The sequence below is a fragment of the Macrotis lagotis genome, chromosome X, assembly GCF_037893015.1.
Source record: "Macrotis lagotis isolate mMagLag1 chromosome X, bilby.v1.9.chrom.fasta, whole genome shotgun sequence".
Lineage (NCBI taxonomy): Eukaryota > Metazoa > Chordata > Mammalia > Peramelemorphia > Peramelidae > Macrotis > Macrotis lagotis.
In genome coordinates, this window is record NC_133666.1 from 359,647,553 (window position 1) to 359,671,528 (window position 23,976).

The following is a 23,976-nucleotide window of genomic DNA, read 5'->3' on the forward strand; positions in this document are numbered from 1 at the left end:
GGCAAAGGACCATGGATTACAACCAAGAATACTACTGTGCAAAATTCAGCATATTCTGTCAGGGGAAAAAGATGACTTTTCAGTGAAATAGAGGACTTCCAAAATTTTCTGATAAAAAGACCAGAACTGAACAGAAATTTCAATCTGCAAATAAAGGACTCAAGAGATACATGAAAAGGTAAAAGGAATGGGGGAAAAATACTAATCAAGGACATTAAATTATATACATCCCTGCAAGGGAAGATAACACTTGCAACACTTGAGAATCATATTTTTCTTAAGATATTTCAATAGTCGAATACAAATGAATGGATTATATTTAGAGGGTAAAGATATGGTTTGTTCTTTTCCTTTGGTATTGAAGAAGACCAAAATGACATCGCTATGTTTGAGACAAAATACAGTGTGTCCCGATGTGGCTGATTAGTTCAATATAAACTTAGGATGACCACAGGTCAGGCACAAATAGTCCAGGTGAACCCCTGAGGTATTTAAACGTATGTTTCTCATGTTTCCTTTAAGCTACTTTAATTCTACCTTGCTCATACAGCTCAGCACTTTCTGTAATGAGGATACCCTATGCTGGGCAGTCCTATGTGAGTGTCTACCATGCCTTACAATCAATTTTTAAGTTCTTAAGAGAGACCTTCAGGGTGTCCCAATACTTACAGTACTTAGAGATGCTATAAATAATTAAATCATAAGTGAACTAACTTCACTAGGTAAGGAGGGTTGTAGTATAATAAGGGTGAGAGTGGGAGGTACTTAGAAGGAGTGGACATAAAGAGATTAAGAGATCTTGCCTTGATCCATGTTTCAGTTAAGGAAGATTTAGTGCCATGTTTGTGGTGCTAAAGGGACAGAACCAGAGAATGTACTTGATACTTTGGTTGGGGAGGATTGTAGGGCTATGATTGGAATATTATAGAGAAGGAGGGAGAGAGTACTTAGAGTAACTGGACATGAAATTCTCATGAAGAGATTTTGCTTTAATTGACCCTTTAGCTATAATTGAAAGGGATGGGCTTGAGATGGGGTATAAATGGCTTCTAAAATGACTTAACTTTGCATGATGCTTTGGCTCATGAGGATTGTGTGTCCATGGAGGATACTTAAAAAGGGATTAAGGTATAAAGTGATTATAATTTAATGTCAAAATAACAAGGAAACAAAAAAAATAGAATGGAGATAAATCAGTGTGGAAACTTTGTGAAGCTTTGTCTGCAAGAGGTGGTGATACAGGTGAAGAATTCATGAGATAAAATCACTGATAACTGTGTTGCTAATGCACTATGAGCAAACTCTGACAAGAAGTACTCATTTAAGGAAAGTTCAAATGCTTAAGATGAGAGATAGGGCTCAATGGTTCCAAAGGAAATGGAGTCAAGAGAAATTCAGGCTGGAATTCATGTTTTGATGTCAGTTCCAGAAGAAGATGACATGACTGTATTTGAATAAATTTAGATATTTTTATATGAATGAATGGCAATTGCTGTACACAGAAAAAAATATCCCTTGAAAATCAACCCTATTGTGTCTTTTGGAACATAAATTAATATAAGACCTATTATTATTTTCAGGGAAATATGGTAGGTTTAGTTTCTTACTTGGTAACTTCAATCCTATGTGAGTAAAACACTGAGATAATGACATTTATATAGCATTTTAAGATTTGCAGAGCACTTCTGTAAAAAATGACAAGCAAGGTGGTTTCAGAAAAAAACCAGAAGATTTAGATGAACTGATGCAAAGTGAACTGAGCAGAACCAAATACATATTAATGGCAATATTATAAAGATGATCAACAGTGAAAACCTTGGCTACTCTGATCAAGATCATTTCAAAGAACTCAAGATGAAAAATGATATTCACTTCCTGAGAGTGAAGAGTCAAACTCTTTCCTTTTTCTTTTTTTTGGAAAGATTTTATTTATTTTAATTTTTTCAATTTTCCCCCATTCTTCTTTCCTCCCTCTCCCCCCACAGAAGGCATTCTATTAGTCTTTGTATTGTTTTCATGGTATACATTGATCTCAGTTGAATGTGATAAGAGAGGAAATCATATCTTTAAGGAAGAAAAATAAAGTATAAGAGATAGCAGAATTACATTATAAGATACCTTTTTAATTTTTCTAAATTGAAGGTAATTGTCTTTGATTTTTGTTCAAAGTCCACAATTATTTCTCTGGATACAGATGGTATTCTCCATTGCAGATAGCCCAAAATTGTCCCTGTTTGTTGCACTGATGGAATGAGCAAGTCAATCAAGGTTGATCATCACCCCCATGTTGCTGTTAGGGTGCACAATGTTTTTCTGGTTCTGCATATCTCGCTCAGCATGAGTTCATGCAAATCCTTCCAGGTTTCCCTGAATTCCCATCCCTCCTGGTTTCTAATAGAAAAATAGAGTTCCATGACATACATATACCACAGTTTGTTAAGCCATTCCCCAATTGAAAGACATTTACTTGATTTCCAATTCTTTGCCACCATAAACAGGGTTTCTATGAATATTTTTGGACAAATGATGTTTTTACCCTTTTTCATAAGCTCTGCAGGATATAGACACAGTAGTAGGGTATGCATATTTTTGTTGCCTTTTGGACATAATTACAAATTGCTCTCCAGAAAGGTTGGATGAGTTCACAACTCCACCATCAATGTATAAGTGTCCCAGATTTCCCACATCCCTTCCAACATTGATCATTTTCCTTTCTGGTCATATTGGCCAGTCTGAGAGGTAAGGAGATGGTATCTCATATATGCTTTAATTTGCATTTCTCTAATAATGATTTAGAGCAATTTTTCATATGATTATGGATCACTTTTATTTTCTCATCTGTAAATTGCCTTTGCATATCCTTTGACCATTTCTCAATTGGGGAATGGCTTGTTTTTTTTGAAAATTTGACTTAGTTCTCTGTATATTTTAGAAATGAGTCCTTTGTCAGAAATACTAGTTGTAAAAATTGTTTCCCAGTTTACTGCTTTGCTTTTGATCTTGGTTACAGTGGTTTTTAATTTAATGTGATCAAAATTTTCTAGTTTGTTTTTAATGATGTTCTCCATCTCTTCCACAGTCATAAACTGCTTCCCTTTCCAATGATCTGACAGGTGAATTACTCCTTGATCTTCTAGTTTGCTTATAATATTGATTTTTATGACTAAACCCTGTATCCATTTTGATCCTATCTTGGTACAGGGTGTGAGGTGTTGGTCTAATGTAAGTTTCTTCCATACTAACTTCCAATTTTCCCAACAGTTTTTATCAAAGAGAGAGTTTTTATCCCAATAGCTGAACTCTTTGGGTTTATCAAATGCAGATTACTATAAACATTTCCTGCTATGGCACCTAATCTATTCCACTGATCCAACCATTTTTTTCACAGCCAATACCAGGCACTTTTGATGAATTATGATTTTTTTTTAGATTTTTGCAAGGCAAATGGGGTTAAGTGGCTTGCCCAAGGCCACACAGCTAGGTAATTATTAAGTGTCTGAGACCAGATTTGAACCCAGGTACTCCTGACTCCAAGGCCGGTGCTTTATCCACTATGCCACCTAGCCGCCCCTGAATTATGATTTATAATATAATTTTGGATATGGTAAGGCTAAGCCACCTTCTTTTGTATTTTTTTTCCATTGAAAAATTCTTGACTGGAAATTCTTGACTTTTTATTTCTCCATATAAATTTACTTATAAGTTTTTTCTAACTCATTAAAGTAATTTTTTTGGAATTTTGATTGCTAGGGCACTAAACAAGTAGATTAGTTTTGATAGAATGGTCGTTTTATTATATCAGCTGGACCTATCCCTGAATAGTTGATGTTTGCTCAGTTATTTAAATCTGATTTTATTTTTTGAGAAGTTTTTTGTAATTGTTTTTAAAAAGTCTTGGCAGGAAGAATCAAGGGTATTTTATATTGTCTGAGGTAATTTTGAATGGGATTTCTCTTTCTAACTCTTTCTGCTGTATCTTGCTAGTCATATATAGAAATGTTGAGGATTTATTAGTGTATATTTTATATCTTGCAACTTTGCTAAAGTTGCTAATTATTTCTAATAGTTTTAGATGATTTTTTAGGATTCTCTAGGTAGACTATCATGTCATCTGCAAAGAGTGAGAGTTTTGTCTCATCCTTACCAATTCTAATTCCTTTAATTTCTTTTTCTTCTCTTATTGCTGATGCTAACATTTCTAATCCAGTATTGAATAGTAGTGGTGATAATGGGCATCCTTGTTTCACCCCTGATTTTATTGGCAGTGCCTCTAGCCTATACCTGCTGCAGATAATGCTTCTTGATGGTTTCAGATAGATACTGCTTATTATTCTGATGAATAATCCATTTATTCCTACCCTCTATAGAGTTTTTAGTAGGAACAGATGCTGTAATTTGTCAAAAGCTTTTTCAGCATCTATTGATATGATCACATGATTTCTAATAGGTATGTTACTGTTATAATTAATTATACTAACAGTTTTCCTAATATTGACCCTACTCTGCATTCCTGGGATAAATCCTACATGATCATAATGTATTATCTTAGTGATAACTTTTTGTAATTGTTTTGCTAAGATTTTATTTAAGATTTTTCATCTATATTCATCAGGGAGATAGCTCTATAATTTTCTTTCTGTATTTTAACTCCTCCTGGTTTAAGTATCAGCATCATATTGGTGTCATAGAAAGAGTTAGGCAGAGTTCCATCTTCACCTATTTTTCCAAAGAGTTTATATAGAATTGTAGACAATTGTTCCTTAAATGTTTGATAGAATTCACTTGTGAATCCATCTGGCCCTGGAGATTGTTTCTTAGGGAGTTCAATAATGGCTTGTTGAATTTCTTTTTCTGAGATAGTGTTAATTAGGTTTTTAATTTCCTCTTCATTTAATCTGGGAATTTATATTTTATAAATATTCATGCATTTCACTTGGATTATCACATTTATTGGCATACAGTTGAAAAAACAATTCCGAATTATAACTTTAATTTCCTCCTCATTGGTAGTGAGTTCACTTTTTTCATTTATGATACTAGCAATTTGATATTCTTCTTTCTTTTTTTTTAAATCAAATTGACCAGAGGTTTATCAATTTTACTGTTTTTTTTTTCATAAAACCAGCTCTTGGTTTTATTTATTAGTTCAATAGTTTTCTTGCTTTCATTTTTTAATTTCTCCTTTAATTTTTAGATTTTCTAATTTGGTAGTTAACTGGAGGTTTTTAATTTGTTCTTTCTCTAAATTTTTACTTGCATATTTAATTCATTGATTTCCTCTTTCATTAATTTAGTCATGTAAGCATTTAAAGATATAATAAACCCACTAACAGCCACTTTTAATGAATCCCATAGCTTTTGGTATGTTGTTTCATTATTGTCATTATATAGGATAAAATAATTAATTTTTCTATAATTTGTTGTGTGATCCACTCATTACTTAAAATGAGGTTATTCAGTTTCCAGTTAGTTTAGTTCTGGGTCTATATCTTCTTGGTCCAATATTGCATATGTTTTTTATTGCATTGTTATGTGAGAAAGATGTATTCATTATTTGTGCCTTTCTGCAATTGATCATTAGGGTTTTATGCCCTAGTACATGGTCAATTTATGTGTAAGTGCCATATACTGCAGGAAAAAAAAAAGTATACTTCTTTCTATCCCTATTCAGTTTCCTCCATAAGTTTATCATGTCTAGGTTTTAACAATCTATTTATCTCCTTAACTTCCTTCTGGTTTATTTTATGATTAAATTTATCTAAATCTGAGAGTGGGAGGTTGAGGTCTCTCACTAGTAGCGTTTTGCTGTCTATGTCTTACTGCAGCTCTTTCAACTTGTCCTCTAAGAATATGGATGCTATATCAATGGGTGCATACATAGTTAATATTGAAATTACTTTATTGTCTATGGTATCTTTTAGGAGAATATAGTTTCCTTCCTTATCTCTTTTAATGATATCTGTTTTACAGCTATTTCGTCTGAGATAAGGATTGCTACCCCCTGCTTTTTTCACTTCAGCTGAAGCAAATATTTTGCTCCAACCTTTAACCTTTTTTCTATATGTATCTCTCTTTATCAAATGAGTTTCTTGTAAGCAACATATTGTGGGATTCTGGTTTTTAATCTGCTCTTCTATTCACTTATGTTTTAAGAGAGAGTTCATCCCATTCACATTCAAAATTATTATTAATAACTCTTTATTGCCTTCCATGTTATTTTTCCCTGTTTGTATTACCCCCTTTCCCCTTTATCCATATTCCCCAGTGTTTTGTTTCTAAATACCACCACCTTCAGTGTGTTTGCCCTCCTATATCAAACCCCTCCTCTTTCTTTCCCCTTTCCCTTTCCCCTTCTTCCCTTCTTTCTGTTAGTTCCCCTTCCCCCCCCCACCTTCCCCCTCCCCTTTTCCCCTTTTAATACTTGAAATGTAAGATAAATTTCTTAACTTAACTGAGTGTATCTAATTTAACTTTAAGTCAAGTCTGATGAGATGAAGATTCAGGTGGTTCTCAGCTCCTCCCTTCTTCCCCTCTATTGCAATGGGTCTTCTAGTACCTCTTGTTGTAGTGAGATTTACCCCATTCAGTCTCCTCCATCCTTCCATCTCCTTAATGATGTGGCAAACTCTTAATTCAGATTGAAGCAGAGTTTTATTTGACTTTATTTTTCTCATTTATGTTTTCATTTGAATATGCCTAGCATGAAAATATGTTTGCATGACTTCACATACACTATATTTTCAATAACATGTTGCTTGCCAGGGGCATTGTTAAGGGCAGGTAGGAGGAAGAAAATTAGGAAATCAAAATTTTTAAAAATGAATGTTAAATTTTTTACATGTCATTGGAAAATATTAAATGAAATAAAATGTATTTTCAGAAGAAAAAAGAATAAGTAGATCAAGCAACAAATAATAGAATGTTAATAACTTCATCCAAGACAATTATAATAATGAGATATCATACCAAATTTATGGGATGCAGCCAAGGCACTTTTAGGGGAAATTTTATATTTCTAAATGCTTACAAGAATAAAATAGAGAAAGATAAGATCAATGAATTGTGCATATAACTAAAAAAAGCTAGAGAAAGAAGAAATTAAAAATACCCAATAAATACCAAATTACAAATTTTGAAAATATCAAAGGAAAAATTAATAAAATCAAAGATAAGAAAACTATTGAACTAATAAATAAAACTGTTACTTTTATGAAAAAAGAAAATAGATAAATTTTTTGATTATTTTTATTTAAAAAAGAAGAAAGAAGAAAAGAAGCGAATTACCAGTATCAAAAATAAAAAAGGTAGATTCAATACTAATGAGGCAATTGAAGTAATAATTTGGAACTTTTTGGTCCACAGTATGCCAATAAATTTGATATTAATAGCAAAATTGTGTGATGATCAATTATGTTGAACTTACTCAATTCAGTAGTACAATAATCAAAGACAATTCTAAAAGACATGATGGAAATAACGTTCATATTCAGAGAAGTAACTATGAAGTTTAAATGCAGACCAAAACTTATCATCTTCAATTTTTAAAACTTGTCTTGTGTATTAGGTTTTTTCTCTCTCTAATTGTTTTCTTTTTTCAGTTAGATTCTTCTCCCATAAATATGAACAATATAGAAATATATTTAACAGTGATACAAGTAATATAACCTAAATCAGATTGCTTCCAGTCAGGGGAGGAGGGGGACAATGGTGACAAGGATGGAAAGGAGAAATTCAAAATTACTAAAATTGATTCTTGAAAACTATCTTTGCATGTAGTTGGAAAAATAAAGTAAATATTCAATAGAAATAAATGCTGAAAATGAAATGAAAATTACAAATAAATTCACGTCATTGTGAAAAATAAAATATTCAAGAAAACAATGTACACATTAAAAACCACATTGTTAGATGAACAACCTTGATGGAAGCAGCTCCTCTCAGTTTTCAGAGAGCTAGGACAGCTGTATTAGACTGGCTATGGACAATGCTATCCCCATCCAAAGGAAGGAAAAACAAAACAAAACAAATCAAACACAAAAACCCCAACACTTCAGAATCTGATGAACATTTCATAAAGAATTGTTTCTTATGTATCTCTTTCCCTTAATCCTAATTCCACATATAGAAAAATAACTAATATGTAAATACGTTTATCAAAAATATGTATGTGCGATGCAAACTTGAATGTTTGCTGTTGAGGGAAGGGGGTTAGGAAGGGAGGGTAGAAGGAAATTTTGTATCTTAAAAATATACATGTACATGTGGCTGAAAAATAATTAATTAATTAAAAATGAAATTATGTTAAATGAAAAAGGCAAAAAAAGCAAATTAAGCAATATCAATACTAAACATATTTAAACCAAGATGAAGAAGAAGTTAAGTGAGGTTCAGGAGAAATAAAAATAAAGAGCAAATCTATATAAGTGGGGACATCAACTTTCCCCATTCAGAACTAGCTAAATCTAACTACAAAATAAAGAAGAATGAACTTAACGAGGTAAATAGAATTAGAAAAAGTTACATATGATAGACTTTTAGGGAATATTGGCATCTACAAAGGAAATGACTTTGTATTATGGGATAAAATACAATCCAATGCAAAACAGTAACGATATTAAATAAATATCATTGTCAGAGAGCAGTGCAATAAAAATTGTGTGTAATATGGATTGATTAAAATTAATTGGAAACTAAATAATCTAGGCCTAAAAAATGAAGTGGGTCAAAAAGCAAATGACAGAAAAAAAATTACTAACTTCATGAAAACAAATGGCAAAAATGAGAATACATAACAAATTTATGTGATGTAGTCTAAGCAGTTATCTAGAGGAATTTTATATCTCAAATGCTTATGAATAAAATAGATAATGAAGAGATCAATGAGCATGCGACTGAAAGAACTTGAAAAGGACCAAATTAAAACTCTCTAATTATATACTCAATTAGGATTTCAAAAAAATCAAAGGAGAGATTAACAACACTGATAGTAAGAAAACTATTGAACAAATAAATAAAAATAAGAGTTTATCTTATTAAAAAATCAACAAAATAGATAAATTTTTGTTACTTTGATTTTTAAAAAGATAGAAAAGTAAATTACCAGTATGAAAAATTAAAATGAATTCACTACCAGTGAAAAGTAAATTAAAGCAACAATTAGCAGATATTTTTACCATTTGCCAAAAAAAGTTGACAATTTAGGGGAAATTGATGACTATTTTTTAAAAAAATTAGGAATAGCCCAGATCAACAGAAGAAATAAAATATTTAAATAAACTCATCAATAAAGTCCTTATGAAAACTCTCCAGGGCTAGATGGATTTACAAGTGAATTCCCCCAATAATTTAAAAAACAATTAGTACTAATACTATACAAGTTATATGGACAAAATAGATGAAGAAAAAGTCCTATCAAATTCATTTTTATGACACAAATATAGTGCAGATACTTAAACTAGGAAAAACTAAAACTAAGAATGACAGTTATAGAGCAAATTCTTTAATGAGTATTTTAAATAATGAAATGCAAATTATAAGTAAAATATTAGAAAAGACATTACAATAATTTATCACCAGGATAATACTATGACCTGATGGGGGTTTATAGTAAGAATGCAGGGCTGATTCAATATTAGGTATAGTATCAACACAATTGACTATATAAATAACAATACCAACCGAAATAATATGATTATCTAATAGTTGCTGAAAAAGTGTTTAACAAAATACACTCATTTCTAATAAAAACTACAGAGAGAGCAAAGGAATAAATGGAGTTTCATTAAAATGATAAGTAGTATCTATCTAAAAATACCAACAGCATTATATGTAACCATGATAAGCAAGAAACTTTCCCACTAAGATAAGAGGTGAAACAAGGATGATCAATTACCACTATTATTCAGTATTTTACTTGAAATGATCACTATAGCAACAATAAAAGAAAAAATAAGTAGAAGGAATTAGAATTGTCAATATGGAAAGAAAACTGACTCTGTAGAGGAAATGATGTTATTTTTGGAGAATCATAGACAATCAACTATAGAAAAAGCTTGAAATAATTAACAACAAGCAAAAATGCAGAATATAAAATGATCTCATATAAATAATCATTTTTGTATTATCAACAAATCCCAAAAGTAAAAAATTCCATTTTATATATCTCTAAAATATACAGATTACTTCGGAATCTACTTGCCAAGACAAACCTTGGAGCTATATGCACACAATTATAAAACACGTTTCAGACAAATTGAGATGCAAACATTTGAAAAAAATTACACTTGCTCTTGGCTACCCAGGGATAATAAAATAAAAATTATAATTCTACCTTAATTAAATTACTTATGCATTGTCATACCTGTCAAATTACCAAAAACATTTCATATAGATAAAAATAATAAAATAAAATTCATCTAGAAGGAAAAAAATCATTCTGGAATATAAATGGAAGCAATTAAAAATGCAAAGGAAGATGATCTAGATAAATCAAATCTAAAACTATAATACTAAGCTGCATTAATTGAAAACAGTTGGCAGTGAATAAGAAATAGAGAGGTGGTTGGGTGCAGCAAGAGGCGCAGTGAATAGAGTACCCTGGAGTCAGGAAGACCTGCATTCACATCTAGGCTCAGACACTTGATACTACCTGGGTTACCTTGAGCAAAACACTTAATCCCATTATCCAAGAAAAGTCAAAAATCTATAAATACTAAATAAATGATATATAGACAGATGATAGATAGATAGATAGATAGATAGATAGATAGATAGATAGATAGATAGATAGATGATAGATAGATAGATAAAAATAGAGTGGTAGACCAAGAGAATAGATTGGTTACATAAAGCAGAACAGTAAATGATTATAGTAATCTACTATTTGTTAAACCCCAAAACTCCAGTTTCTGGGATAAGAACTCACTATTTGACAAAAACTGCTTGGAAAATTGGAAAGCAGTATAACAGAAAATATGTATATAGACCATGTATGTATATAGCACTTTCTCTGTATAATAAGATAAGTTTGAAATGGGAACAAGATTTAGACATAGTGATACCAAAAGCCAAATTATGAGAGTGAAAAATAGTTTCTTTGTCAGATCTATGAAGTTGAGAAGTGCTTATGATCAAAAAAGAGAGAATATTATAAAATTTAAAAATATATAATTTTGATTATAATTAAATTTTTTAAAAAATGTTTTGCACACACACACACAAAAACATTGCAACCAAGTTTGGAAGGAAAGATGAAAGTTGAGAAACAATTTTTACATCCACTGCCTGTTAAATGTTTCATTTCTAAAATATATAGGAAAATTGAGGCAAATTGATAAGAATACAAGTCATTCCCTAAATGATAAATGGTCAAAAGTATGAACATGTGGTCTTGAGATGAAGAAATTAAAACTACAGTGATAAGATAAAATGTTATAACTCACTATTGATTATAGAAATACAAATTAGAATAATCCTGAGGTACAACTTCACAGAAATCAGATTGACAACTATCAGAAAAGGGAAATGATAAATAGAGGGGTGGATGTGGACACTATTGCATTATTGGTAGAGCTATGAAATGATCTACCCATTCTGGGTTGCAATTTGGGGCCCTACCAAAAGTTCTATAAAACTGTATACATCCTGTGATACAACTACATTCTGCTGGAACTATAATCCCAAAGAGATTGTTAAAAAGGGGGAAAGATTCTACTTGTATAAAAATATTTACAGCAGTTCTTTTTGTAGTGGTAAAGAATTGACAATTGAGGGGATGCCCATCATTTGGGGAATGAATGAACAAATTATGGTATATGAATGTAATGAGATACTATTTTCTGTATCTCCAAGAAATGATTAGCAGGTAGATTTCAAGCAAACATGGAAAAACTTAAATGAACTGATGCTGAGTGAAGTTAGTGAACCCCAGGAAAACACTGTACATAGTATCTGCAACACCGGTTTTTATCCACTAGGATAAACTTAGCTCTTGCAATACAGTGAAGAAAGATGTTTACAAATGACTTATGATAGAAAATATCATTGACATTCAAAAAAAAAAGGAACTATGGAGTCTGAATCCAGATCAATGCATATTATTTTCACTTTTTCTTATATATTTTTTCTTTTTTGGGTTTTGTCCTCTTTAGTTCTGAAATCTTCTTTCACAGCATGACTAATATGGAGATATGTTTGACATGACTGTAAATTTATGCATATGTGTAAAACCTATGCCAGATTTCTTTCTGTCTTGGGGAAATGAAAGTTAAGAAATGGAGAGACAACTATTTGAAACTCCAAATCTTACAGTAAGAATCCTGAAAATTATCTTTATGTGAAATTAGAAAAAATACTATTAAGGCGAAAAAATGAATACAAGTCATTCCCCAATTAATTAATAATCAAAATATATGAACAAGTAGTTCTCAGTAAATAAATTAAAGCTATCTATGTGCAAATGTTAAATGTTTTAATTCACTATTGATTAAAGAAATGCAAATTAAAACAACTTTTAGTACCACCTTACATTCATCAGATTGATTAACATGATCAAAAAGGAAAATGATAAATATTGAAGATGTGGGGAAACTGCAACCTAATTAATTGATATTGGAGCTGTGAACTGATTCTGGATTATTAGTTCTTTCTTAATTACTGAGGTGGTGATGCATGGTTGCTCTTGGTGGTACTACTTGTCTCCTTAATTCCAATAAGGAACAATACTCTGGCATGCTAACTAACTCCCAACTTCTTAGAAGGACAAGTGGCATGCAGTCACCCAAGACTGAGCAATAACAGGTCTGTGATGACCTTAGATGTCCAGGGCTACAATGTATGCTACTCTGACTGGTTCAGTATGTGTCTACCTTTCATCGCAGGTGCAGGTAATCTGCTGAATCCTGTTGTCATATTGGTGATGGGGATTGGAGATTGCAAATATTTCCTATTATTGAGGAATTTCCAGTTTGTTTGTGTTATAAACTCGCATTGATTAAGTCACTTCCCTTGTATACCTATTGCTACTACCAAATGAATGGTTTCTGAGGTCCTCAGGTAGACCCCATCAAGGCTGACCCAAGACCCTGTTGAAGCACTGAGAAAACAGTTGAATATGACTATCTAGAGGAAGTAAGATAGCTCTAGCCCAGAGATCACAAAAAAGGGAAAAAGGTCCTACATGTTTAAAAATATTTATAATGGGTTTTTTGTTAGTTTTCTTGTGTGTGTGTGTGTGTGTGTGTGTGTGTGTGTGTGTGTGTGTGTGTGATAAAATAGATTTGGAAATTGAGAAGATGTCCATCAATTGGACAATGACTGAACAAATTGTGAAATAATACTATAAGAAATGATGAGCAGGTGGACTTCAGAAAACCTAGAAAGATATAAACACGAATTGATAATAAGTGAGTGAGCAGAACAAGGAAAACTTTGTGCATCATAACAGCAACATTGTGCAATATTCAAGTATGATTGATTTAGCTCTTTTCAGTAATACAATGAACAAAAACTTTTCCAAAAGATTCATGATGGAAAATGTTCTCCACAACCAGAGAAATAATCGTAGAGTATGAATGCAGACTGAAGCATAATATTTTCACTTTTGGGGGTGTTTTGTGTGTGTTTTTTCCCTTTTTGTTCTGATTTTTCTTTCACAACATAAGTAATATGGAAATATGATTAGTGTGATTGTACATGTATAACCTAAATCAGATAGCCTGCTGTCATGGGGAGGTTGATGGTACAAACAGAGGGAGAAACTTTGGAACTTAAATTCTTATGATTACTGAAGATTATCTTTACATGTAATTTGGAAAAAAAGAACACTATTAAATGGGAAAAAATGGAACTTGGACTAAGGTCTTTCTGCTTCTGAGATGAGTTCTCAATATCCAATGTTATATTGCTATTATTTCATTAGTCATAATATTTTGAATAAGAAATAAAAATCTAGAATTCTTAAAGTCTGATTGCTGTATCATCTCATACTAAAAAGATCAGAGGCCAATTTCTTCTCACCTAATGCATGACTTCATAGAGACTTAAATTTCAAATATTTTAAGGCAAAAGAAGGAGAAAACATCTCTGAACCAGCATGACATAATATTATAATCAAGATTTGATTAGCAATAATCATGTAAAAAAGATAAAATGTGGGCAATATAAAATAACAGATGATTTTGATTTTGTTTTATTTTTAGTGAGGCAATTGGATTAAGTGACTTGTCCAAAGTTACATAACTAGTAAGTATTAAATGTCTGAGGGAGCATTTGAAATTAGGTTCTTCTAATCCAGGGGCTGGTGCTCCTTCCATTGTGGTCACCTAAGCTGTCCCAATAAATGATTTTTTAAAAATAATTTAATTTGCCTCTGGGAATCCATTCAATAAAATAAACATAATTAGTTTTTTCCCCCTAATTTGTCCAGACTGATATGCTAACATTGGCAAGAGAAAATTTACAAAAGACCTATTCATGGGATTTATAATTTACAAACCAGTTGTGGGGGGAGGAAGGTGGGGGGGTGGTGGGAGGGAGGAGCAATGTCTAAAGCACAAATAATAGCCATACAGAGTAGTATTCACCACTTCAATTAAGAGATGTAAGAAAGATCCTGTGTGAGTTTTGAGGATAGGAAATTCATTAGCAACTCGGGAAGTGCTTTGAGGAAATAGGGAAAAGGATGGTCAGAAAAGACTTCTTAGAATAGCTAGCATTTGTTTGACCCATGTTATAAAACAAGAGTTAGAACTTAACAGGTAGAAAATGTCATCCATATCCTGAGAAAAAACTATGGAGTCCGAATGCAGATCAAGAAACATTATTTTCACTTTTAAAAATTTTCTTTAGTTTTTTTCCTTTCTCATTTTTCCCATGTGTTCTGATTCTTTTTTCACAGCATGACTAATCAGGAAATAAGTTTATCATGTACATGCATAACCTGAAAAACCTAGAATTATCAAAGCTAAGGAGTTAGAAAATAAGAGAAATCTGTATGTAATTGTATGAAATTGTCCATATGAAATATTGTACATAAATATGTACATGATTCTCTCATTCACTCAATTGTTTCCTTTGCTTCAAATATCATTTCCATCCAATATATTATATAAATCTGTGTGTGCTATATACACAATTTGTGGTCACCATCTCTGGTAATTTTTAGGGTCAAACAAGGCAACTATTGAATCAGAATGAAAAATACAATCAATGAGATATTTTACTCAAATTTTCCACCAATAGTTATAGACATTTGTTATAAAGTTTTTAGTGATATACTCAAGCATCAGTAGGGGAAACACTGATGGAGGCTGTAGCATTGATTTGATATTTGATACAAATCATGCTCTGAATTATTGAGTATCAAATAAATTTAACTTGCTTACAGTTCCTCCATTTCATTTTAGTGAAATGAAAATGGCATATTGGCCAAACTTGGCTAGAATTTTAGAACTTTTAGAAACAATAGCATTTATTTTTATCCTTTATCAGTTAACCATTAGAGATTAATACTAAACTTTATGCAGTTTCTTCTTACCTGAACACAAGATGTCTCTATTCAGTTCTAGGCTTTCTTCTAAACTTAATCTTAGCATCATCAATTGTCTACTAGATATTTCAGGGTAGATATCTTATAGATACCTCAAATTTAATATTTCCAAAACAGAACTCATTATCTTTCCCCACAGACACTTTCTTTTCGATTTCTGTACTTCACTCAAAGGAACTACCATCTTTCCAGTCACCGAGGTTTGATTCTTCAATGTCCTTGATTCTAATTTTCATCCTACATTTCCTATCAACGGCCAAGTCCTGTTATTACTACCTGCATAATATTCCTTGAATACTATTTCTTCCATCAAATCACATCATTGTCTTTGGCTTAAAATATTATCATAGCCTCCAAATTGATCTCCCTGCTTCCAGAACCTCCTCTCCCCCAAATTATTCTTCTACAGAGTTGCCAAAGTAATTTTTCTAAGTTTGAACATATCTCTCTATTACTCAGTAGATTTTGATAGTTTACTATAACCTCTAGGATCAAATATAAACTTCTTTATTCATTTAAATTTCCTTACAAACTATACTTCTCCAGTATTTATTAGAACCATCCTACATTATTTCTACAATTCCTACCTCATAAAGTAACTTTCTCTTCTATACTCTCTTTGGCCAAATCAAAGTGACATTAATGATATTCTTCAAGTGTGACACTTCATCTCTCATTTTTCCATCTTTGCATTGAATATCTTTAATAATTGGGACGTACTCCTTCTTCATCTGTATTCATTTCTTTCAAGATTCACTTCAAATGTCACATTGGGCTTGAGGCCTTTCTTAAATCCTCTCGACCAGCAGAAATAGTGCATCTCTTCTTCAGACAGCTGTGTATCTGTGTTTGTTGTGGCTGTGTATGTGTGTGTGTGTTTCTGTTTACTTTTTAATTTGCATGCTGTCTCTGCTACTGTAATATAATCCCTTTGATTATGTTAAAAAAAGCTCCCACCTGATTGCAAGGACTACTTGACTTTTTTTTTAATCTATATCACGAGTGCAATAGGTAGTTATTAATCAATTGAGTCACCTGGCATAAATAACCTTGAGTTTTAGAAAAATTTGAAGGGACCATTTTAAGGATCATAGATTCAGAGCTTGGAGAAACCTTAGACATTATCTAGGACAGCATGTTCATTTTACAGATGAAGAAACAGGTTAATTATTAAAGTGACTTGCCCAAGGTGACACAGGTTAACATGAATGTAGTCTGATACTGGAATAGGTACTAACTCTGGTCCTTAGAGAACATGGGTTCAAGATATTAAACCTTATGAGTTATGTCATCTTGGACAAATAATTTTTCTGTGGCTCTATTTTCCTTATCTATGAAAGGGCAGGTTGAACTCAATGGCTTATGAGTTGCTTACCATCTGTAAATCTAAGGTCCTATCATTCTTTGTAATAGAACAACAATTTGAACATGGACTCAGACTTCATGTCTAATATGTTTGCCATAATATCCACTGACTGTCCCTGTACTCTTGAAATTGATAGGTAATAAAGATTTTAGTGTTTTGGAGCAGTTTCTGACAAGATAGAAGTTGGATGCTATAGTTTTCATATTAGGTATGCAGAAGTAAAGAAATCAGTTCATTTTCTAAATTGAATGTTTAGAGCATTGATCATCTGTGAGTTGGTTAATAAATTTTTTCAAAGCTATAATTGCTTTGTTGAGTGCTGATTTACAAGACTCCTCAAGTGTTGCTATGTTGTCTCATTTCAAACATTTTTGGGTGCACAGTTGCTTGTTTTCCTATGATTGTTTTCATCATTCTCCTAATAATTATTTAGAATTACATCAATTATTCTCCATTTAAATATATATTTTACTTATGCTTCATGTATTATTATTTGAATTGGTTCATGTTTTATAGAAGAACATTTAATACTTCAGTTAATAAATTTTGCAGATTCCACTTGCTGCTAATGAACATGCTTTTCTATAATATTCATGTCAAGAAGATTACATAATTCTTCAAATAAATTTTTCTGAAGTCTGTTCAGCATCCTATTGTCTTTTAAAAAATGAAACAAAATAAAAATTTTCAATAATATCTTTAGCTAGTTCTGAGAAAAGACTATTATATCTCCTACAATTGTATTACTCAGTGAGTGTTTTTAAAATTCAGTAATCTTTTCTTTTTCTGTACTAGATTTTATTTTCTGTGATATACTCTAATTTGTACAGAGATGACATAATCTTTTTTACTTTACAAAGAATAAAAAGGATGGATGTTAAAATTTTACAAATCATTCAATAATATAAATATCATGAATGAAATCAGTAATTATGTGTCCACTTGTCATCAATGAATACTATTGAACTATCATTACCTAAGAATTATAACTTGCCTATCTTTTGAAATTTATTTTTTAGTTTCTCATTCTTTAAAAAAAAATAAGACTGATAGTTTAGTCCACTGTGGCTTCTATAATTTATAGACAATTTGAGAAGAGTAATTTCCTGATTCTTCATTAGGAAACAGGGACACTATCTTGTCATCATCTAGTACTAAAACCATTTCAGTTTGATTTATCTTTATCTTTATCACTCCTACATCTTTGTTTTAGTATCCAGTAGTTCCTAAAGCAAATTCTATTTAAATTTAGACTGTGTCTATACCAGTGAAGTATCCATAACAAGGTACTTATACAAAATATGTCAGCATGGTAGCTAAAGTCTAAGAGTTAACAAAAAGAGATTAATATAAAATATTCAGCAACATTCTTAGAAATTTTACCACAGTCCCGTGTAGTAAGAGGTTCCTTGAGTATTAATCATTCTCTATGAAGATGCAAACATCAATAGAAGTCTTCAAGGTGTTTCCCAATTTTGATTTTTAGCTTCCTAAAATGTAAAAGATCTTCCTGTCCAATTTCAAGCATTTTTTCTTCCCATGATTTAATATCATTTGCATAGTAAATTTTATCGTCTTAAGCAAGTTGCATTTATACCTTTCTGAGATAATGACAGTTCTCTACTTTTCATTTAAATGCATCATCATTTCCTGTGAAACTCCTTTTGCTTCTTCTTTAAAGTGTTCAGAAATAAAAATATTATAATCTGAGTGAGTTTTTGGGACTTTCCAAAGATGGTTAAATTCTCTTTTTTCTTTATTATTTTCTTTCTAGCCTTCCCCCCCCACCAATGATTTTCTTCTTTCAAACTTCCTTTTCTGATTAGGATTGAGCTCTGCTTTATATTTAGAAGTCTTTTCTTTGTATGCTTTAAAAGCTGCTTTCATTGCTTCTTCATACAAGTCTGTGATTTTAAAAGCTCCCACCAAGCTTCAGTGTGCTTTTTAATTACCTCTATGCTTTTCAAATCTGAATTTTGTTCTTTGATTATGGAGTAATGTTTCCCTGTAAAAGGAATGTATGCAAAGGCTTCCTTGGAGCATTAGATAAATTACAGTTGGTGATGACAGCCTGGTCCAGTGCCCTCATTTCCACCTAGCTTCTATGTAGCAGCAGCAGCAGCAGAGACTCAAACCCTCACTATCATGGACCATTTTTTTTCCTTCATCCTGCAAAGATGTCAGCACCAACAGTGAATCCTGAACATGTTTGTCTCTGGTTTAAGCCTATAGTCCCCACCACAAGTGTGGTAATGGAGAAGTGGGGGACAGTTTCTTTTTTTGATCACATAGATGAATTTTGTTGAATATTTATTTAATTCATTGTATATCATGCCTTAATTGATTTTTTTTGCTGCATTACCTGAAATCATTTTTGTAGTAGTAGTATTTTGGGGGGAAATTATTGGAAACAAAATGTATTTATTCCAGATTATCATTTTTATGTGCTATGTTATTTTTTGAGTATTTCTTATGTAGTGCATCTATGTGCCACCTAACAGACTGAGATACTTCTGCCATTTATCAGTCCCACTTATAAAGTTCAAGCCAGATGAAAAGAATAATCAGAGAACAGAGGGCATAATCACAGAAACGTAAACCAGTAGGAAAATTCAAGACAGGGTCAAGATTGAGAAGCAAGAACAGTTAGCGGACATTCTCTCCAAACTGGATTGCCCTAGAGTCTACAGATCCATAGAATAGTAAAGCAGAAAGGAACAAGGATATTTCTAGTCAGTTCAGTCAATGAGCAACAATACCAGGAAGCAGTTAGAGAAATATTAGAAGTGGTTATAAATGACAGAAAAATGAATAGAAAAGGAGCAGAACATCATACTTTTGCTGTGCTCATTTATTTAGCTTTTATTATTAAATTGTAGGCTGGTGGTTCAGTTTTTGAATGGGGGAACTTATGCGCAGACTCTAATTAAATAAATCCTTATTCATCACACCTTCCTAGATTTAATAAACAGTTTAATAGACATTTACTAAATGAAAAAATTACAGAATACAATGGCTTTTGAACAATTGAAATATTTAGTGACAGTATGGTTTATATTGCCATAAACTTTCCAGTGTTGTACATGAAAATAGACTTGCATTTTAGAATCTTTGTAATTGCAAATTGTAACTTTCCTTTATAAATTTAAGTAAACTAAATAATATCACATTCTATAGAATGGATATACACATTGATGCATAGCTATATTAATAATTGAGACATTTTTCCATGTTAGTCTTTTTAACTGATAGTTTATTCTTTCCTCTTTTAAAGACTATATTAGCTTTTATATGTAGAATTCCAAGAAAAAAAACTTATAAGGACTTTCATCACAGGGTTTTGCCAAAAAAAAAAAAATAACCCATTGCCTTCTACCTGAAAAATGGTGAAAAATTTAGTAAAGGAATTCCCTAGCAATAGTTATACCTCTAATATCTTAATAACCTGATATACTTTTATTTGCTTATTGTATTTGGCTTACATTCCTAAAACAAGCCAAGACTTCTTGTCTCCACCATTATAAGTTCATAGATAGTTATCAACTTGGCCCCCAAAATAGCAAGCTGTCTGGAATCATAGATAAGTCATTCCATCATCCTAAATCAATTACAAATATTCAGAGATTTCAAAAACCTAGTCTGGAATGAGAGGTAATAGATTATATCCTCCTCCTGGCCCCATCAATCACTGAAAAGTAGGGAAGTATCTGTAAGCCATGTCAGAAATAAGATTGCTTTTACAAAAAAGAGAAAGTTGGGAAGATATCATGGGATTGCTACATCATCACTTCAATCTGAATTCTAGGACCAAAACATTCTGCTAGCTATAAAGAAAGACTATCCTTCAATAAATTTCATTTGAAAGGGAAAAAGGAAGGCCCTTAGAAAACTACTAAGTGATTAGGGACTATATTATCTCAATTGTTTAACATACAAACTATGTAAGGTGAATCCTATTATTAATCCTTTTTTATGGTTGAGGAAACTTAGCCAAACAAAATTTAAATGACTTTCAGAGGATCACTTAATTCAAAAGAGTTTCTGAGGGTGTATTTGAATTGAAGTCTGCTTAATTTCAGACTCAGGACTGTAATCACTGTATCATTTATTTGGCTTCTTTTTGTATCTAATAAGTCTTCGGTGTTTCCCCACCCTAATGTGAACTATTTACTAAGTGCTTATTTAATAAGAACTGTGTTGAAAAAGATGAAGATACAAATTTAAAAGCAAAAGGTTGTCCCAGCCTCAACAAGTTTGCAATATAATGAGGGAAAACAACACACATAATGAAATGATGATCCTTTTAAAAAGTGAAATACTTTAATATAGAAAATTCCTGGTTTGCCAAATGGGGTTTCCTCAACAATAGAACTAACTTGATCAAGGTCCATGGTTCAGGAAATGGGAGGAAATAAGGGAAAGGATACAATAAGCCTCCAGGCAAGGCAGTTGGTGAGGAAGAATGGAACAGAGAGTATGAAGTAAATCAAAATGTGCTGGTTTAAATTTTCCTCCAATTGTAATATGGAAGAGGAAGTGACCAAAATGCACAGCAAGACTTTAGGGCAGACATATCCTTAGCATAGAAAGAAGATTGTTGATGAAGAGATGACCAGAGAGGCAGGAATAAAGTGGATGCTAACACATGATCATTCATTTGGATATGCCTTTACTGACAAAATTGTAAATGACCATGAGAAAATTACCAAATCTCATTTTAAACTCATAGAACTCAGAAAAATAAATCTTATTCAAAAATCCATCTATGAGTTACCTTAATTTAATAAGTAGTAGTTCTCTAAAGCCAAAGACTGACATTTCTTGGTGTTAGGTGAATTAGTGAATAAATGAAAAAAAATTTTGTAAAGCCCTTACTATGTGCTGAACACTGTGCTTAATACTAGGGAGACAAATAAAAAATGTTCAATCTTTTTGTTCAAGAGGATTTACATTCTCAGGGAAGATATGTGAAGGAGTATTCAAATGCAAGGTAAATGGGTAGATCTGGGGTTCTGCAGAATGAGTCTCAGAGAAGATTGCAAGGTGTACACTGGGTGCTTTTGTCATTCAGATGGCAATGTCTGGTAGTCTCAGAGATGAAAAAGTAAGACAGATGTTAGGCCTAGTGGCTAGAGAGAGTAGAAACAAGGAGGAGACTTTAGCCAAGTTGTCCTCCATCTCATTGTATTGATTTCAGTTAATGCCACCCTGTTCTTCCAAGCAGTAGGAGTGGTCATTATCCATTCAATAAAGTGCTGGAGAAGACTGGCCCAAGATTAATGAAAAGTGAGGTATAGGGCTGAAGGTCAAAGTAGAGCAATTGTTCTGAGTTGCCTCTGGAGGAAGTAAATTTGGGGAATTGAGATCAATTCAGGAGGAGAATGAGGAAGGGGAAATTGGCAGGAAGGTTGGGAAAAAGAGTATTCTTAGTCTTACCTCCAGCATCCATAGGGATATATACAATCTTAACTGTGGCACAGCCAGCATCTGAACCTTGTCACTAAAATTTTTCAGGTAACTTGGCAGAATGTCTACTTAATTTTTAATCTTGTGCATAGAAAATTGTTTTGTTTATCTATTTTGTCCCTCTCATTTAATTTATTGAGGAGTTTAATCTATTCATGCTTTAGGTAAATGTGTTTTTTATATTTAATTGTTTTACATAGATTTTTTTTCTAATTTTACTCTGATTTTAAGATGGCACAGAGTCACTGCTTTTATCTCAGATTCTTCTCAAACCTAATTGCTTATTCCTCTTTGAAATTCCTTTTTTGCTATTTTTTACTATTATCCTCCCTTCTCACTCTATCTCATTATTTTGCATTTTCCACTTCTCCATGTCAGAGTATGTTCCATTCAAAATACCTTTTAACCTCACATTTAGGTTTTATTAACTTTCTAAATTTGGAAAAATTCATTGGAAATTTTGTGATATCCTATTCTAAGAAGAGTTTATTTACTCATACTCTGTACTTACTCATTTTGCTTTCAAGGCTACTCTGGAACCCAATGCTATATTCATGGTACTCATGCTGAAACATTCACTTAAGACTTCTAGGATACTTTTCCCTCCAGATTGAGATTATCTTCTATCACAATTATAAATCCAACTCATCCCCTAGTCCTCACCTAAGGAAGCTGCCCTAAAAGCATCAATAGAGTGATGTGTCTAGAGATAGGGATTCAAATCTTGCCTCAGACACTAAGTAGTTGCATGTCCCTGGACAAGTCACTTAATCTTTTGGAGTTTTTTAGTTTCCTCAATATAGCACCTACTTCACAGAGGTGTAATGAGGATCAAATGAGATATTTATAAAACACTTACCACAATGTCATATAGAAAGCACTTTATAAATGTTTATTCCTTCTCCTCCCTTTCCTATCTCTTGCTGATTTGTGAAAGTCTTTTATGGAAAAGTTTTGAGTCCAAGAATATTAATTCCTAATTTGGTTTATCACACTCTTCATGGATAAAGCATTCAATAATGCCTAATCTAGCAAATCGATGATTTAGTGAAAACATGATAGCAGCTTTCCAGTTTTTGAAGGGCTGTCATATATAAACTGAAAGTGGGATATGCAAAATTCCAAGGATCAAACATAGTTCCAAAACAGGAAATGAGAAGACATCTCCCCTGTATGCATTTCATACAAACAGGAGATCCTTGAGTGATGAATATTGCATACAATTTTAGATTTTTCCCTATTTGTCGATAGGCTTTTGCTATAGTTTTTTTCTCTTCTTCTTCCTTTATTTATGAAAAATATTTTATTTGGTATAATTTTCATAGATGATAAATATAGGGAGAAGTCTAGATAATTTCAAAATGAAGTACTTAATAATTGTTTAAAGGAGTGATTAGATTTATTCCACTAAATCAAAGGGGGCAAAATTTGAAGTATAACAAAGTGTCAGACAGATAGATGTGGAAATTATTTTAGGGGAAACTTCATAACAATCAGGACTATTCAAAAGTGGAATGAGTGACCTTGGAGGAAGAGGGGTCCTCACCATTTGAATTCTTGAACTAGAGGCTGGGTAATCATTTGTCCAGTATGTTTT

General features: G+C 32.0%; 1 protein-coding gene and 1 pseudogene across 1 annotated transcript in view; both read right to left on the reverse strand.

Moving 5' to 3' along the window:
- Positions 1–23,976, reverse strand: part of LOC141496946 (cadherin-18) — a 400,980-nt gene that overhangs the window by 273,957 nt on the left and 103,047 nt on the right. The window lies entirely within an intron of this gene.
- Positions 18,358–22,362, reverse strand: LOC141503480 (transcription factor A, mitochondrial pseudogene; annotated as a pseudogene).